This window comes from Stegodyphus dumicola, chromosome 1 (genome assembly GCF_044657685.1).
Source record: "Stegodyphus dumicola isolate Sdum_Otavi_A_Nest chromosome 1, ASM4465768v1".
Taxonomy (NCBI): Eukaryota; Metazoa; Arthropoda; class Arachnida; order Araneae; family Eresidae; genus Stegodyphus; species Stegodyphus dumicola.
This window is the reverse complement of record NC_140768.1, coordinates 108,754,536-108,773,099: the sequence shown is the minus strand read 5'-3', so window position 1 is coordinate 108,773,099 and position 18,564 is coordinate 108,754,536. Positions and strand designations below refer to the sequence as shown.

The window sequence follows — 18,564 nt, the reverse complement described above, 5'->3', positions numbered from 1 at the left end:
AGCTCTCGGAAGTCTCCGCTTTTGGGAAAGCCGACTGTGGGGGCTTCAGTTTGCGTATAGGCCCGGCTAGCCCTAACACAGGGATCTGTGTTCCCTTGTTGGGCTCCATGGTGGGTGGGGCGGTCGGGCCCGAAACCTTCTCTCTTTTCAATATGAATACTTTAACTTCTTCTCCTAACCATATAGATACGAAAAATTCTGGAGCTGCTAAAAGAATTTGTACTTCGACCTTAATTAGCACAAACAAATATCCAAAGTTCTTAGTTATCACTGGTGAGCTAGAAAATCTATCACCATTCTTCATCCATAAGCATATTGCGGCCTCAGTAGGCGAGCCAAAACACATAAAAAAGCTCCGTTCAGGATCTCTGCTCATCGAGACTAATCTGATGCACAATCTTCCTCTCTCCAAAAAATGACCAAAATGGGGGAACATTCTATTACTGTATCCCCACATAAGTCTTTGAACACGTCAAGAGGTGTCATTTCGGAAATAGACTTGATATCAGTCTCTGAGGATGAACTTTCAAAAGAACTCGCCGAGCAAAATGTATGTGGCGTCCGCCGAATAAAAGTCCGTAGAGACGGGCAACTCGTCAACACAAAACATCTTATTCTGTCTTTCTCCTCTCCAGAGCTACCGAAAGCCATTAAGGCAGGTTACCTAAATTGCCCCATCAGACCTTACGTGCCGAACCCACTGCGCTGCTTCAAGTGTCAACGGTTTGGCCATGCGAAGGCCGCATGCCGGGGAAACCTGGCATGTGCTCGCTGTTCTGCAGGAGGTCACGAAAGTCAGGATTGTGTAGCTGATTCAAAATGTGCAAACTGTCATGGCAATCATCCAGCATACTCACGAAACTGCCCTAAGTGGAAAGAAGAGAAAGAAATACAGCATATTAAGACTACAAGAAAAATCTCCTATCCTGAAGCTAAGAAACTTTTTAGCACGGGTCAGTCAAAAGCAAATGTCTCCTATGCACAAGCCACTAAATCATATCGGTCAATAAGTACACAAACATCGCATAGCACACAGAAGAAGATACCTGAACCAAAAACAAATGACAAAGAAAAAGTCTTTTTTCTACCTTCTGCCAAACAGACAATAGAAAGTCGAGAAATAAAAACACAAGAAACAGAGAGTTCAAAAAAGAAAATCAAAATCTCAGAAAAGAGAAGCTCAAGCCGAAGCTCTATTGAAGGGACCTTTTCAGACTTTATCGAATCTGAGATGGAAACAGATGGAGGCGGAGATCTTTCGAAAAATGTTCTACCTCACAAAACAAAGAAACAGCATCGAAGCAATAAACATTCCTAATGGCTACTCTCATTTCGTGGAACTGCCGGGGCTTCTATCAGGGTATTGATGGCATTAAGCAACTTATTAATAAATATCGACCTATTTGTATAGCGATACAAGAGACATTCCTCAAACCTGGTAATTTTGCAAAGCTACGTAGGTACTCGATGACAAGAAAGGATAAGACATTCAGTGAACGCGCAAGTGGTGGTGTCTGTCTACTCACCTCAATTAATTGCCCTTCGAGTGCTCTCCCTTTGGATACTCCTCTCCAAGCAGTTGCAGTACAGTTGAGCATTCGAACACTGACTACCGTCTGCAGTATTTACATCCCGCCTAATGAGAACATTAACTTAAGAGATATAGAGGATCTAATTGCCCAATTACCAGCTCCGTTTATTCTAGTCGGTGATTTCAATGGACACAATCCCTTGTGGGGTAGTAAAGACACCAACCCACGAGGAAAGCCAATTGAACAGCTACTCCACGACCACTGTCTCTGTATCCTTAACAACACAGAAAGCACTTATTTTCATCAGCCAACAAGGACCTTCCATTCCATTGACCTTGCTATTGTTTCTCCACAGCTTTTGCCTTTTTGTTTTTTTAATGTCGAGAATTATCTATATAATAGCGATCATTTTCCTATTATCATAAGCATTACAGGAAATAGGAGTGTGTTTATACCTAGAACACCACGCTTTTTGTTGGACAAAGCCGACTGGGACTCTTTCTTACATTATGCTCTTTTTACTGAAGAAATAATAAAGAATGTGCACATTGATCAGGCTGTGAAGATCATTACAGATAAAATTATTCAAGCAGCTGATATATGTATACCAAAAACGTTGGGTAAACAGCCAAAATACCCAAAGCCCTGGTGGAATCCTGAATGCCAGGACGCCATCAGAAAACAAAGAAAAGCTTGGAGCATTTTTCGGCGATATCCTTCAGAATCAAATCTCGTAATATTCAAAAGGGCTAAAGCAAAAGCTCGGCAGGTGCGAAGGAAAAGTCAGAAGAATTCTTGGATCTCGTATGTGTCTTCGATTAGCTCTTCAACTTCGGGTAAGAAGGTGTGGGAGAGAGTCCGGAAAGCGTCCCGTATCTACAAAGAGCACACACTTTCCATTTTAAAGACAAGTGGTGAAACAGTTACTAGTAGGGAAGAAATTGCCAACGCTATTGGACAGAGTTTCTCAGCCGTCTCACACAGTAGTAACTACCCTCTTGAATTTCTTTCCGCAAAAAAATGCATTGAAAAACAACTAATTAATTTCAACTCTCCCAATACTGAACCATATAATCAGGATTTTACTGTGCTTGAACTGAAAAGAGCTCTGCTGCAGACAAAAAATTCATGTCCTGGTCCAGATGATATTGCCTATCCTATGCTGAAACATCTTCCTTCCAAGTCATTGGCAACCATCCTCTTTCTCTTTAATAGAGTATGGAAGGAACAAGTCTTTCCAAATGACTGGAAAATAGCTTTTGTCATCCCCATTGTTAAACCAGGAAAAGACCCTACTAATCCGTCGAATTACCGTCCCATCGCCCTTACTAGCTGCCTCTGCAAACTCTTTGAAAAGATGGTCAACACTCGTCTGGTTTATTATTTAGAGACAAATAACTGTATCTCCCCTTATCAGAACGGTTTTAGAAAAGGAAGAGCAACTATCAATAATATCCTACTCTTAGAAACAGGTATCCGTAGAGCGTTCGTTAGAAGAAATCATTATGTTTCCATTTTCTTTGATATAGAGAAAGCCTATGATACCACCTGGAGATACGGTATCCTTCGTGACCTATATAACAATGGTTTACGAGGAAACATGCCGATATTCATCAAACATTTCCTACAGGATCGGAAGTTTCATGTGAAGATAGGCGATACACTTTCTGACATGTTCCATCAAGAAGAGGGCGTTCCGCAAGGAAGTGTATTAAGTGTTACATTATTTAGTATAAAAATTAATTCTGTTTTAAAACAACTGCCTCTAGCAGTCCAGGGTATGCTCTATGTCGATGACCTGCAAGTCAGTTGCCAGGGAGAAGACCTGAAAGACATCGAATGTAAATTGCAGACATCTCTCAATAGAATTGTTAAATGGTCACAGGAAAATGGTTTTAGATTCTCTACTCAAAAGACTGTGTGTGTACATTTCTGTCGAAAGAAAATTCTTCATCCTGACCCCGAACTTTATCTGCAAGATGTGCTGATTCCTGTAGAAAAGGAAATAAAATTCCTAGGAATAATATTTGACCATAAGCTTACGTTCCTCCCCCATATTACATATCTAAAAAAGAAATGTTTAAAAACTATGAATATTCTGAAAGTACTGTCAAATACTTCTTGGGGTGCTGATCGAAGCTCAATGCTTCTTATATATAGAGCTCTCATTCGTTCGAAACTAGATTATGGATCAATCATTTATGGGTCGGCAAGGCCTTCAGTATTAGCCAAACTTGATCCGATACATCACCATGCACTTCGGATATGCACTGGTGCCTTTAGAACTTCTCCAGTGGAAAGCTTATATGTGGAAAGTAATGAGACCTCCCTGCAGTTAAGACGTGAAAATCTTTGTCTTAAGCATTATTTCAAAGTCTTATCACAAACCGAAAATTCTACACGGTCAATATTGCTTAATGACCAATACTCCCGTTTATATCAGGCACGACCTTCATGTGTCCCATCTTTCGGCTTGCGGATGAGTGCTCTGGTGGAGGAGTATAATTTATCTAATATAGATATACAGATGGAGGATTTTTTTGGAATTCCTCCCTGGGAGGATAGGAGAATCCATTCTCTGGATACTTTTCGACACTGGAATAAATCACAAACTAATGAAATCATCTACAAGCAGATTTTTTTTCAACATAGAAACAAATATAGGAAATATATCCCTCTATATACAGACGGATCAAAATCCCAGGATCATGTTGGCGCTGCTTTCGTCACAGAAAAAACAATAGTAGGGGTTCGATTACATACAGTTTGCTCTGTGCTTACTTCTGAGCTTACTGCAATCCATCTGGCTTTGACTTACCTTTCAAAACAAAAGTACACAAAATTTATTATCTACACAGATTCCATGAGTGCCTTAATGTCATTGAAAAATCACGCTCAATGTACTCATCCAGTTGCAATCAGAATCCTAAAGTTGAATCATTCTTTAAAAATTCGGGGATACCAGATTCTATATTCGTGGATCCCTGGACACGTTGCCATTAAGGGGAATGAATTAGCAGATATTGCAGCTAAAACTGCAACCACAATGTACAATCTTCAGATTCCACTAGCATACATCAAAGGGTTTGTCAAAAGCAAAATCCTCAGCAAATGGCAGAAGCAATGGGATGACAGAGTATGTAACAAGCTGAGAAATGTAAAACCCACCATTGGATACTGGCCATGTATGGTTAATAGAAAGGAAGATGTCCTCTTGACTCAACTGAGAATTGGCCATTGTCGCCTGACCCATGAGTATCTTCTGAAGGGAGAAGAGAATCCCAGCTGCCCAAACTGCAACGCAGATCTGACAGTTCATCATATCTTGGTGGAATGCCAGAGTTTTAATTATTTTCGCCAAAAACATTTTAATAGTTCAGAACTGGACTTAAAAAATTTAATTGGAAAAGCACATCATCGTAATCTGTTTCTGTTTTTAAAAGATATTGGCTTTTATAATAGATTTTAACCTGTTTTTTTAAAGATATGAGCTCTTATCATAGACTGTAATCTGTCTCTTACCTAAGCTGGAAGTTTTTACAAATGACTAATTGCATTGTTACCATTTGTCTGGCGCAGATAACCTAGACAGGTTTTGTGCCAAATTACAATAATCCAATCCAATCTCTTGCAAATCTCATAATACCATGTATAGTGAGTGTTATCCAATCTCTTAACATTTTTTCCATGAAGGTAAATATATTTTAATGTTCGGTGCATTCGTTCGATGTGCATGTTTGTGTTAACACCACTGTGAAGTCTATAACAGTATGCCCAGCTAAATCTATTTTGTAAATAATATGTTTCAAAGTAATTTGCAAATTCAATAATGTCCGGATCTTCTTTAAGTAATTTTATTGCTGCTTCTTTCAGTGTATGAAAAGTATGAATGTCTTGTTCTTCTAAGTGAGACCTACCATATTTGACGGCATATAAAACGCACTTTTTTTCCTAAATTTGGTCTCTAAAAGGTTACCTGCGTCTTATACATGAAGAACACAGTCTTATACGTGAAGGTAATTGCATTCAATAATTGTTTATTTGGCTTTTATGAAACGTGAGAACTAAAAGAAACCACGCTATTGAAACTTTTTTTCCTTGTGTGTGGCCTTGTAAATAAGGGTGCGTCTTATATGCCATCAAATACAGTAATAATTTTATATGTTTTTGCCTGTTTTTCAACACCATTGATTTTTTTTTAAATTGTTTCTCCGGGTTCTATCAATATGCCATGCACAAAAAAGATGTTTCTGTAGTAAACCCATTTCAGACTTCCAAGCATTAAAAAAAGATTCAGCCATATTAGACATAAATATTTGTGGTTGTATTTGCCCAACTTTTTCTTTAATGCATGAAAAAAAATTGATAGCACAGGTTGGACACATCGATTAGAAATTAAAAATGCACACAGGAATCCTTGGTGCAAATCATTTATTGTAAGTAAAGTTATGAGTTCAAATCTGTATGCATTAACCCCATGTGTACCATCAATACATATACAAGTCAGAACTAAATTTTTTCACTATCTCTCTTTGTGCTTCTGTCATCATTATCAAAACAAAATCATTTCCTTTTAGAAATTAATATTGTGTACAATATTCATTCATGCTATGTTGATCCCTGGGTTTTATAAAATGAAATGCATTGATGTTCAGAATTTTGCATTTCAGGTACCCGTGTATCTACACAAACCCAATCATTTTCATGTTTAACAGAATTAGAAGACAAATTGAAAGATTTTTTGATGTTATGTAAATCTTGTTTTGTAAGAAAAGGAAACCTCTCAAGCCGGGCATCTCATAGAGAATTTCTAATTTCATCTAAAATATTATCCAGAGAAATTTTTGCTGCTATCTTTGATGCAATATTTTTTATTTCATCTGTTGTTAAAAATAAGTGACCTAAATCATTCCGATGCCCAGTATGTATTTTCTGATATGAAACTACACATTTGCCATCTGTATGTTCTGTTACTTTTAATGCAGCTGCACAATATGTATTTATTTTATTGCTACCAAGGGTTTTTAAGTGACACAAACCTTTACTTTCTGATATAAAATTTCCTGAACAGTGGCATTACACCATGTATATTAAATATGCTTACTCCATAAGAAATTTTGACTTCGTATTATTTTCAATTTCTGCCTTCCATGCCAAAAATCATTAAATGAATTAAATTCTAGTTCAGTATGATTCAAATCAACATCATGAACATTATTGAAATGAAATATTATTTCTCGCTTTTAAAAATTAGCATAACATACAGGACACACATAATTACCTGTTAGAAGTATGAATTTTATTTTGATGATATTTCCAATTTTTTAGGTCACTAAATTTCAGATGGCAGTCCTCACATTTGTAGCTTGGTGATTGACCACTTTTTAAAGAATCATTAATGTAGTATTATTAGAGTGTAATGTGTTGGTATGGCGTTTCAAACTGCATTTATTATGGTACGTTTTTAAGCAATCAGAACGTACAAAATTACTCTCAGCCACACTAAAATTATTTGCACAATCAACCATACTATTAGAACTTAATTTTCAGAGACTTAATTAATGTAGTATTATTGTACAGAAATTTATATGCATGGCGTTTCAAATTGTATCTATAGTTGAAAGTTTTAAACAATCACGGCAAACAAAATCACTCTCAGCTATACTAAAATCATTTGCACAATGAACCATATCACTCACAACACAATCAGAATTATCACACAGGATTACACCTTCCTGATTTTGATTCGATTCAGAATCAAAAATACCTTCTGGGGAAACAGAAGTACTTGGCCATGAAATGGGCAGTTTTTCTTGATTTTATGCGGAAGATATAATAATCGAAGCAAAATAAAAAAAGAGAACTGTATCATCAATCACACTTTACCACAGCAGTGCAAACAGTAAGAGTAAATAACAGTAAATACGACGCGCCTTCAGGGAAATGACGACATGCGCAGTAATCTGCGCAGATGTTCAGGGAGGAACCGGGAGGAAACTAGCGTCTGAGGGGCTAGACGCTTGTACATGCAACTCCTAATAAATACATTGACCCTTCTCGGAGAAGAGCTACCTGCGCCAAGCACGCTCTGTTGATCGCCAAACAGTAGCCAGATATCACACCCCCGTCGTAAGATTGTTGTTGATATTATTTACAAATCAATCAGCAATCTGGAAACTAAAATCTAGCAACTGCCTGCGATCAACGTGAAAAAAAAAAAAAAAAAAAAAAAAACTACATATACTTTTATACATTCTATCCTAATTTTCAAATCTCAATTACTATAGACATACCTCAATTTACTACATAAACATAGATAACACATTTTTATATATAAACATAGATAAATCATTTTTAACTTCACTTGTTCCGAACCTTATTATTATTGTAACAATTTATCAATTCTTAACCCAAAGAAACCAAGTTGATATTTTCTTTTATAAACATGCTAAAATATACCGTAGTATTATTCCAATGATGACAGTAAAATTATTAAGTTTCCTATATATATATATATATAATTATATTCTTAACATTCTTTATAATTAATGATGCTGCAGCATGATTTATATCCTTGGGAGACAAATATCTAAATTTACCACTTACCTCCAATATTTGTTATCCAATAATTTCTCTATCTATTTCAAATTACATAAACATCTTATTTGCACAAAATTGTAAAATGATTATGAAAAGCAAAGAAAAACTATCTAATCATGAACTATACAAAATGTTCGTGAAGATGAACAGTAAATTAATGTTCAAAGTTCACAGGTGGGAAGTCTGGATAATGCATCCGCGTTTGACAGTTTTTTTCCAGGTCAATGTTCTATTTCGAGATTATATTTCTGCAAAGCTATGGCCCATCGTTGTAATTTGGACGATTGCGGAACATTTCTCACTATAAAGGCTAGAGGATTATGATCAGTCACAATTTTCACCGATGAACCGAATATCCAAGGTTCAAACTTCTTCAATGCCCATACTATAGCATAAGCTTCACGCTCTATAGTCGGCCAGCTCTGTTGAGGTTTCGATAATTTCTTGCTCGCGTAGCAGATGGTAAATTGCTTCTCTCCCCTTTGCTGTGATAAACATGCACCTATTCCGATTTGGGATGCATCAGAATGAATGACAAACGGATCCTGCAGTGTTGGGGTGATCAGCTCCGTTGACATCGCTAATCGTTCCTTCAGTTGTTGAAATGTTGACTCATGAATTTCTTTCCATTCGAGTATTTCCGGTTGTTTATTTTTCGTGAGTTCTGTGAGTGGGTAGGCGATCTCTGCATACCCTGGGATATAATCGTGATAATAATTACATAGTCCTAACAGACTTTTAAGATCTCTTTTCGTTTTCGGCGTTTCCAGCTTCTTGATTGCCTCTATTTTCTCGGGATCTGGTTGATGTTTTCCTGATCCAATAATGTGTCCTAAATATTTAATTTGAGGTTTTGCAAACGAACATTTCTTCGAATTGATAGTAAATCCAAGTGACTCTAATTTGGTAAAAACTTTATCCAGATGTTGGAGATGAGTGTTGAAATCCGTGGAAAATATAGCTATGTCATCAATATAGGCTCTTGAAAATTGTTGAAATTCTTTCAGCGCGTTATTCATTACTCTCTGAAAAGTTGCTGCTGCGTTCCTTAATCCAAAGGGTAGCACTTTAAACTGATATTGACCTCGATGAGTTTTGAACGATGTGTACTCTTTACTTTGTTCCTCCATGGGAATTGCCCAATATCCTTTCAGCAAATCTGAAGTTGTTATGACGTTGGCTCTTCCTATACTATACATTAAATCAATGGCGTTTTGCATAGGAAAGTCATCTGGCTTCGTCACTGCATTCAAAACTCGATAATCTAAGCACAATCTGATATCTCCATCTTTTTTGCTTACACAAACTACTGGATGAGCTATATCTGCATTACTTTCTTCTATTAGTCCCGATTTCAATAATTCTTCTACTTCTTCATCGACCTTGGGTTTCAATGCTTCAGGAATCCTATAAATGTAAGGTTTCTTCCTCTCCATATTGGGTATTAATCTAATTTTATGAGCTTCAACTTTAGCTATTTTCAGCTTTCCGGTGAATAGTGCTCGGTGTTTGTTGATAAGAGTTATCAATTTTCTTATCTGCTGCGTATTCAAATTTTCTAAATTCAGATTTGCATCTATTTTAAAATCTTCCAGGGGGGTCGAGAGATCTTTTCCTGGCAAAGTTATAATTTCTCCAAATTCTTCTTCATTTTCAAATATCACTCCAACTGCATTGACACTAGCTTGGAATTTTCTAATTTTATTTGCATGAACATGTTTGATCTTTCCATAAGGTAGTTTTACTTTATAGGAATGAGGTGGGCAATGATTTACGATTTCTCCTGGGCCAGTCCATCGTGCATAGAGTTTATTTGAATCTGGTATGAGTAAATAAACTTGTTCTCCGATTTTGAAATTTTTTGGTATTGATCTCCGATTAAAGTAGTCAGCATATTTTTGTTGTTTATCACTTGCAATTAAATTGGCTTGTTCGGCTGCTTGTTCTAACCTTATTTTTAAAAGCTGTAAGTAATCCACTGCCGATTCACTTAGATTAGGTGGTATAGGTATTTCTCCTGACCATGAAGACTTCAGTACTGCTAAAGGACCTCTTGGTTGTCTTCCATACATCAGCTGAAATGGTGAGACACCCGTGGTGCAGTTTGGTACTTCTCTGTATGCAAAGAGCAAGTATGGGATGTGCTTATCCCAATTCGAAGGATCAGTCCTGATGACATGATGTAACATTTGCTTGAAGGACTTGTTCCATCTTTCTACTAATCCATTTGAAGCACTGTAAGCAGGTGTAGAGAACTTAGGATGAGAACCTAGTCTTTTCTGGAATTCTTTAGTTAATTTTGAAACAAAGTTACTTCCGTTGTCACTAGCTATTGTATTAGGGATCCTGTTCTCATGAAAATCTCCAAAAGCGCGTCACAAGTGGCTTTTGCTGTCAAGCTTCTCAGTGGAATGGCTTCTGGCCATCGGGAATGTTGATCTACTAGACATAACACATATTTATGTTTCCTAGCAGAGGGAGGTTCAATAGGTCCAATAACGTCGATGTTAACTGTTTCGAAAGGTAATCCTGGCCTTCTGACCGGTGTGATGGGAATCTTGTCAGATCGCTTTTCTGGACTTTTCAACTGACGATCTTTGCACGTTTTACAAAAGGTTTCTACATCTTGTGCTAATCCAGGCCAATAAAATGAATATCGTATTCGCTCCTTTGTTTTTCTTATTCCAAGATGTGCGCCGAAAATGGAACTATGTGCTAATTCCAACACTTGCGCTCTTCTACTAAGCGGAAGCACTAACTGAAAAACAGTCTGTCCTAATATTTTTTCTTGGTGATGTAAAAGATGATCAATAAATAAATAATTTCCTTTTTTTTCTATTGCTAGCTTCCATGCTTCTCTCAGCGAGGGACAGTTAACTTGCTCTTCGCGTAGGCGTTCAGCAGACGATAAGTCTGTGTTTACATAAGCACTCGCTTTCTCCCCTTCCTCCTCTTCGTTTTTCTCCTCCATAAGCATTAGCGGGGGGGGGGGGAATCGACGCTGTCGTTTGACTGTGCATTGGCGAATAAAGTTTGTAAGTTTTCGCTTCCGTAATTATTTCTTTCTGCGTTTGGTTCTTCTGCCGCAGGATTAATCAACAGTTTGTATATTTCTGGAGTTATTAGGCAAGGCACATTTAGCTTATCAGTCACTGCAATTAATGTATCCACAAAATTAAATATATTGCTTCCATGATCTTTACGGTAAATAAGTACACGGCAAACTTTTGCTTCAATTGGTTGTCCGAAAGCAGGTGTTAGCAATATTTTACCTCCTTCTCTCTCCTCTAAATTTGAAATGAGCGATGAATGTACGATCGTTATCTGCGTTCCAGAGTCTACGATAGCTTCGATTTTCTCAGAGTTAATAAAAATATCTACTTTTTGCAGTGGTTGAACGATGCGTTCTGCGAATTCGGATCGTAGATGGGATGAGTCTACTTTAGCTACGATGGCTTCTTCTTTTGATGTTCTGTTTGAATTTTTTTGAGGTTTGGAATCATACTTTCCCTTCTTATTTACTGCAGTTTCGTTCTTTCTTCTTTTGTCTTGGCAATCTCTTGCGATGTGTTGATAATTTCCACAAATATAACATTCTTTTCTTCTCGCGTGAGATCTTTCGTGTTTTGGATATTCTTTTCTCATGGGTGGCGGAATATATTTGTCTTGTGCACATGTCGTATCCAGGAATCTCGGTGATCGCTTAATTCCATTTCGAACTTCGCCGAAAGATTTTCCTTTGGCCGTGAAATAAATATCACATTCTGTAGCTAATTCTTGAGGCTTCAGCCATTTATTTCCTCGGCGTATTGCGACGTGTGCAGCTGTTTCTTCATCTAAAGCTTGGAATAATTTATCGGAAATAATTAGCTCCTTGAGTGTTTCAAAATCCTTTACTTCTCTTGACTTGCAGTAATAGTCCCATGTAGCTGTTAGTCTTGAAGCGAACTGGATATGCGTTTCGCCGGAATAACGTTTAGTTCTTCTGAAGTTTTCTAAACAGGTTTGAGGAGTAGGTTGATATTCCTTCAGAACAAGAGTTTTCACTTTTTCGTAATTTTGCAGATCTTCCTCCTTTATATAAACAAGAACATTTGAAGCTTTTTCTCCAATTAATTTCAATAATATTTCTGATTTGTATTCTTCGGGAACCTTCTAGTGCTTAAATGCTCTTTCGATAGAATCGAAAAATATATTCCATTCTTCTGCTCTCTTCGGTACTGGTATAGTCAGTGTTTCTACTCCTTTGATCAGCTTGTCCAGGGAAATTTCGGTTTCTCGTTCTGTGTTTTGGATTAAAGGTGTTGGACTTCTACTTCCTTCATTTTGAGTTGCTCGAATCTTCGCTAGTTCTATTTCGTGTTCTCTTTCTGTTCTTATTCTTTCTTCTTCCATTTGCATTCTTTCCATTTCTTCTTTTCTTTTTCTATTCTCCACTGTAGTAATCAGAATTTCTTTCACGAAATCAGCATCTTCGATGTATTCCTTGCTATTCTGGAGTTTGTGTTTCAGTTCTACCAGCTTCAAATCTTGAGATGCTTCTTCGCCAATTTCCAATAGAACTGTTACTAAATCCTCTTTCTTTGCGCTTTTGAACATTTTCTTCTATTTTCCTTTAGAATCAAGCCTTTCAAACTCTCGATTAAATAATTCTCACGTTTCTACTCCCTTTTGCAAATGCGCACTTCTTTCGTTACTTAGGCTTAACATTACGCCTCTTCCGTTTTCAACGCTCTAAGCTTTTAACCTCTCTGGTTCTCGTAAGAGAGCGTGTTGTGATGACTTCGTGGTTTAATAAGGCACCATTTAGCAAGACGAAACAAACATTTATTAAATATATAATTCAAAGCATAATATAACAGTTACTCAGAGCAGTACGTCGCTCCTACCGCATAGTACAATCTACTACCTTCCTCTTCCGAGGCTAACATGCAACTCCTAATAAATACATTAACCCTTCTCTGAGAAGAGCTACCTGCGCCAAGCACGCTCTGTTGATCGCCAAACAGTAGCCAGATATCACACTTACATTGTGCCTGAGCCATCTGGAGCCCGGCTCCGGTACTTCCTAGTTATGGGGACATATTCTAATTCTAGCCGGAGCCCTAAACAAGAAGGCTCCAGCACTTTTTTTATGTAATGGAACAATTATTTCAATAGAAATTTGATCCAGAAAATTTGATTTTTACCAATAAAATTATACAAAAAGTCGCTTATTAAATTTTAATTCATCGCTTTACATTTTAATTATTTAATTACTTTAATTTTAATTATTTAATAAATAATAATTAATTAATTAAACAATAATTATAAATTGAACAATTATTAATTAATTGGATACTCATTAACTATTTAATTTTTAAATTATTAATGATTTTAATAGTCATTTTATTTACTTATTTACGCTTGTTCCTCTTTCCTGATGGTCTTCCATAGGGTTCTGGCACTTCTACTTTTAGACATTAAGCCCTGCTTTACAGAAAAATGTAGGGTTAGAATTAACATAACAATAGTGTCGCTTCCTTCTTACAAAACGAAGGAAAAAATGTTTAGGAAATGTTGCCCATTACTCTTCCGCCATTTGAACATTTAAAACAAAGATTTTAAATGGTTATTCTCGTGTAAGGTAATTAGTAAATAAGTAGATAAGATCCCAAACTGCCACCAAATATATTATATTAGTAAAAGATCCCATCTCTAAATTCAGGGTTAAATCGTTAAAACATCCCAACTGGATGAAGAGCCGATTCAATTCCTCCCAAACCACCATACGCCAACTCTTGACCAAACAGGGTGCGATGGTGAGTCTGAAAAATAAATTAAATAAGGAAGAACAGAGGTACTTCCTTAAGCCAGGTGGTGTATATAGATTTGATATCTGTATTTATATTCCAAAACACAGCTGTGAGAAGGAATTCCCTGCATAGTTTCTTTTACCAAAAAAAAAAAGGGGGGAACTCACAGGGCGTCTCATTGCTTGTTTCTTGTGGTTTCAAATCCCCCTTACCTGTAGGTGTTTAGCATACATTAGGAACCATATTGTGCCAGACAGCCATATTGAACCATATTGTGCCAGACCATATTGTGCCATAGAAGGGCCAAAGAACGTCTTTGGAAGGACCTTATGTAGCTGATGTAGGGAAACTCAAGGAATTTGTTTCCAGAGACAGAAAACACCGGATATCGTCTCATCAGGAAGTGAATAGGTGCTTCCTCTTCTTCTCCACAAGCCGAGCAGAGAGGAGATTCGACAAAACCACATTTGTTGAGATCCTTGGACAGATAAGCATGTCCGGCAACAATCTGAATTACCTGGCGTAAGTTAGTTCTACTGAGGCGTATGAGTTTACCTGATAAGTTGAGTCTACCGAGCACCAATTTAGAATGAGCACAGTCTGGTAGTTTAGACTATATATCATCATGCTTACTCCTTATCCAGTTTCTTATTTCTTTTTTAACAGTTTGATATGAAACGGTAAAATGGTTCTGGGCCAGATATGGGTAGTTGCAAAGCATTTTTAGCTACCTTTCGGCTAGTTCATTTCCAGCAAAATCACAATGACCTGGGACCCAAACTAAACTAATGGTGTTATGAGCCTGAGCCAGAGAATTGAGATCTTGAGTACAGTTCAAAACACAGTTTTGTAACTTGACACGATTAGCCAGGGCAAGGATGGCTGATTGGCTGTCAGAGAGAATATATATATTCCTGTCAAACGTATTTTTAGCTAAGAACTCCCTGGCGACCACACTGATCGCCAGATCCTCGGCTTGGAAAACAGTTGTTAATTTACCAAAGTATAGATGAAATCTTCTTCAGATCCCTTGGTTCTTATAATAGCTCCAGCTCCAGTGAAGTTGGATTTTAATCCATCTGTGTAGCATTCAATTGATCCTGTTGGAATTAGGATAATTGGGGATTCTATCTCATTCCTTTTTGGTACATAAGTTGAGAATAGTTTATCTGGAACTATTGTTTTAGTAAGTGCATCTTTGGGCATATAGATAGTAGAATTACTTTAAACAAATTCATGACGCTGTGATTCCGGTACTTCTTAGCTTTTGGGACGTATTCTAATTTTAGCCGGGGTTCACCGGAGCCTTCGGCACTTTTTTTTATGTAATGGAACAATTATTTCAATAGAAATTTGATCTAGAAAGTTTCATTTTTAGGAATAAAATTATATAAAAAATCGCTTATTAAATTTTAATTTATCGCTTTACATTTCATTAAATTTTAATTATTTAATTATTTCAATAAATAATGATTAATTAGTCAAACAATAATTGCAAATTAAATAATAATTAATAAATATTAATTATTAATATCAATTAAATAATTATTAATTTGATAATCATTAACTATTTAATTTTTAATTATTAATGATTTTAATAGTCATTTTATTCATTTATTTGCGCTTGTTCCTCTTTCCTGATGATCTTCTATAGGGCTCCGGCACTTCTACTTTTAGAAATTAAGCACTGAGCAGAGCACAGGTTCTTTGGCTGGTCATTTTAATTTAAAGTATTATTCGATTTGATAGAGAATCGGAGGCTTACTAGTATTTTATAATGCTCATAAATAAACCGAAATCATGAATATAAAACATGTAAAAAGGATTCATTTATGTTTAAATAATTTTAACTGAAAAAAAAAAGAGTAAATCTTCACGTTATATTCGCATCAATGATATATTACATTGAAAATAATGAAAAAAGTACGTTCCTGCCCTGTCCACCAGCTTTGCGCATTCGACCCTTCACGTAAACATCTTAATTTAAATAATGCATCACTCTTAATTGTTATACAAATTCACACCGTCAAAGGAAAACAAAATAAACTTATTCTATCTCATAAATATGGGAAAATACCCAGGCTACAATAGCAAGTAGTTTTATCAGAACACCAGATTTTATTGTGGAATTCCCTTTATTTACCAAAGCAACCATCCAAAAGGGTACTTAAAATAACAAAAGATAATAAATGCACATATTTGATTAAAACAAACATTGACACGAATAAAGGTACATACTAGGTTAGTTTTTATTTAAATAAGATACCAAAAGTTTTGAAATGTAGATTAAAAAAGAGAGCACTTACATTCAGAATTCCACCACAATTTTCCGCTGATTGGCACTTGTAGAGAAACGACCGCATAATTGAAAGTGGTTTATGGAAATACCGAATATAATTATCAGATATGTTATATCCCATAGGTAATATTTTGCAAGGTAACGAAATCGCAGACTTTCGCCCCTTATCAAAAATCAATCAACATGAAAAGATATAGAATAAATTCAGTTACAAGTAATGTTATTTTCTCGTGCTTCTAGACATGCATTTAATTGCATTTTTTATTCTTTTTTCTTCTTTTGTAATGTTTATCACGTTCGGCTTAAAAAATAAATTTTACGATTATCAGAGTGTTGCAGCAGAAGATACAAATGACGAATAATTAAGTCACTTAGTCACAAGCAATACTGTTAAGGTCACACTAGGATATCTCGTGCACATGTAATCAGTTTTATGCAATCCTACTGCTTCTTGCTCCTTTCTCTGAGTAACCATAACTTTTTAAATACATTTCAACCTTTCTAGTTCGACTTACTCTTTTTTATCGATGTACTACCAGCGATTTTTAATGAGAATGAGTTTATTAGAAATTTAGTTTTTTTAATTTTGCACACTTTAGAAACTTAAGGATTACAGAAGCAATTCATAAAATTAATACCGACATTCTAAAATGAATGCGACTGGAGCTTGGCTACCGTATAATCGTTGTTCAACTGACGAACAGTGGCCATGTAAAAGGTGAAGAAATATTTGAAGAATTAAGGTCTTCCTTTATAACGTTTCATGGTGATTCGATTGGACTGGATTATGATAAAACACGTGGAAGATGCTTTCTTGAAGCTTTTCCTAAGGGAAACTGACACGTACTGATATTACACATGAGGAAAACTCTGACCTAAATTTATAGATCCGGATAGAACTATCAATATTCAACCTAATCTTACCACTCAGCCACTGTTAACCCCATTTATATTGAAGATTTTATCTGAATTTAAAACTGCTTACGCCGTCTGGGAATCTCCTGTATTCATTTTAAACAGATATGGTCTCTAACTTACTATGTTGTAATAACGATATGAATTTGGAAGAAATCATCTTTTTTTCTAAATTTTGATTAATTTCTTCGTTAGCAGTATGAAAACTCCATACGCGTATATGAGCATTAGCCCTGACGTTCAGATACAGATTAGTCATGTGTGTTACAAGAAACTACGCTATGTAAAAAGAACCCAACTAATTAACAGTACTGAAAAAAGAATGGAACTAGTTACAGTTTGAGATTTTTCTGAAGAGTCTTCAACATACCAACATATGGTATCTTCCTGTGTACTCCTAGTTAACATTTCAAGCCTCAGAAGAAGAGCGAAAAGGCTCCAATCAGACGATTGTAGAAATTTTACCAAATTCAGTCCTCCAAACAAATTCTTCAACAGTGAGTTTCCTGTTGTATGCACTGATGAAGTTGGTATAGAAAAAAAGGTGTTCTTTATCTGCTATATAATATGCACTACAACTTACGGATTATTCAAGTTTTCATAAAAGAGAGTTTATGTTAAATGATTTTACCCAACCTGGAAAGCTGAGTGTACTTTCGACTTATTTTGGAATTCCGATGGAAAAAGAACTTTATTCCAACATAATTCGATGAGAGCTCTGCATATTTGATACGAATTAGAATAAATTAGAAAATTTTTAAATCTGAAATTAAGCTAAAAGCAAACATTCGTTTTAGTCATCCGATCCACTATTTTTATGACGTTATAAAACGTTTCTCTAGCAAATAAAATATTATTTCATTAAAATTATGAATTTTAATGCATCATCCTGCACCAATTTTAATTATTTATTTAAGTTAAAATAAAAATAATTCATAAACACTGTACTACAGTCAATGAAACAATGAAAAAATTTTAATATCAAAATATTGATAAAAATTTACTGGAAATTGTTCACCTATGGTTCTTTAGATTTGCTTAAAACGTTTAAAAATAATCATATTACCTTTCAATGTAAATGGTTTACAATTCAACGCACACATTCTGTAAAGCACTATATTCTGTATCTATAAAGAGTGTTTCCAAAAAGATTTTATGAAAGGTTATTCGTAATTCTATGGTTACGATTTAAAAAATGAATAAGTGGCGTTCAAACTGCGATAATTTTAGTCACGTGATATCTTTTAGCAAAAATATACTGAATTAAAACGTTTGGGTGCACTAAGTTTCAATCAATAATCCTGTAGAGTTATTAGGTTATTTTGAAGCAGGAGAGACTAAAAAATGAGCAATGTCCTCACCAGGACTCGAACTGGGAACTCTCGAAGACGTGCCGAGTGTGCTGACCATTACACCACGAAGG

At 35.8% G+C, this 18,564-nt stretch overlaps 1 long non-coding RNA gene across 1 annotated transcript in view; it reads left to right on the top strand.

Annotated features, from left to right (window-relative positions):
• Positions 1-6,666, top strand: part of LOC146999196 (uncharacterized) — a 30,563-nt gene extending 23,897 nt beyond the window's left edge. Inside the window, exon 3 of the long non-coding RNA XR_015041767.1 lies at positions 6,203-6,666. This is a non-coding gene — a long non-coding RNA (uncharacterized LOC146999196). The remainder of the gene's footprint in view (positions 1-6,202) is intronic.
• The last annotated feature ends 11,898 nt before the right edge of the window (positions 6,667-18,564 follow it).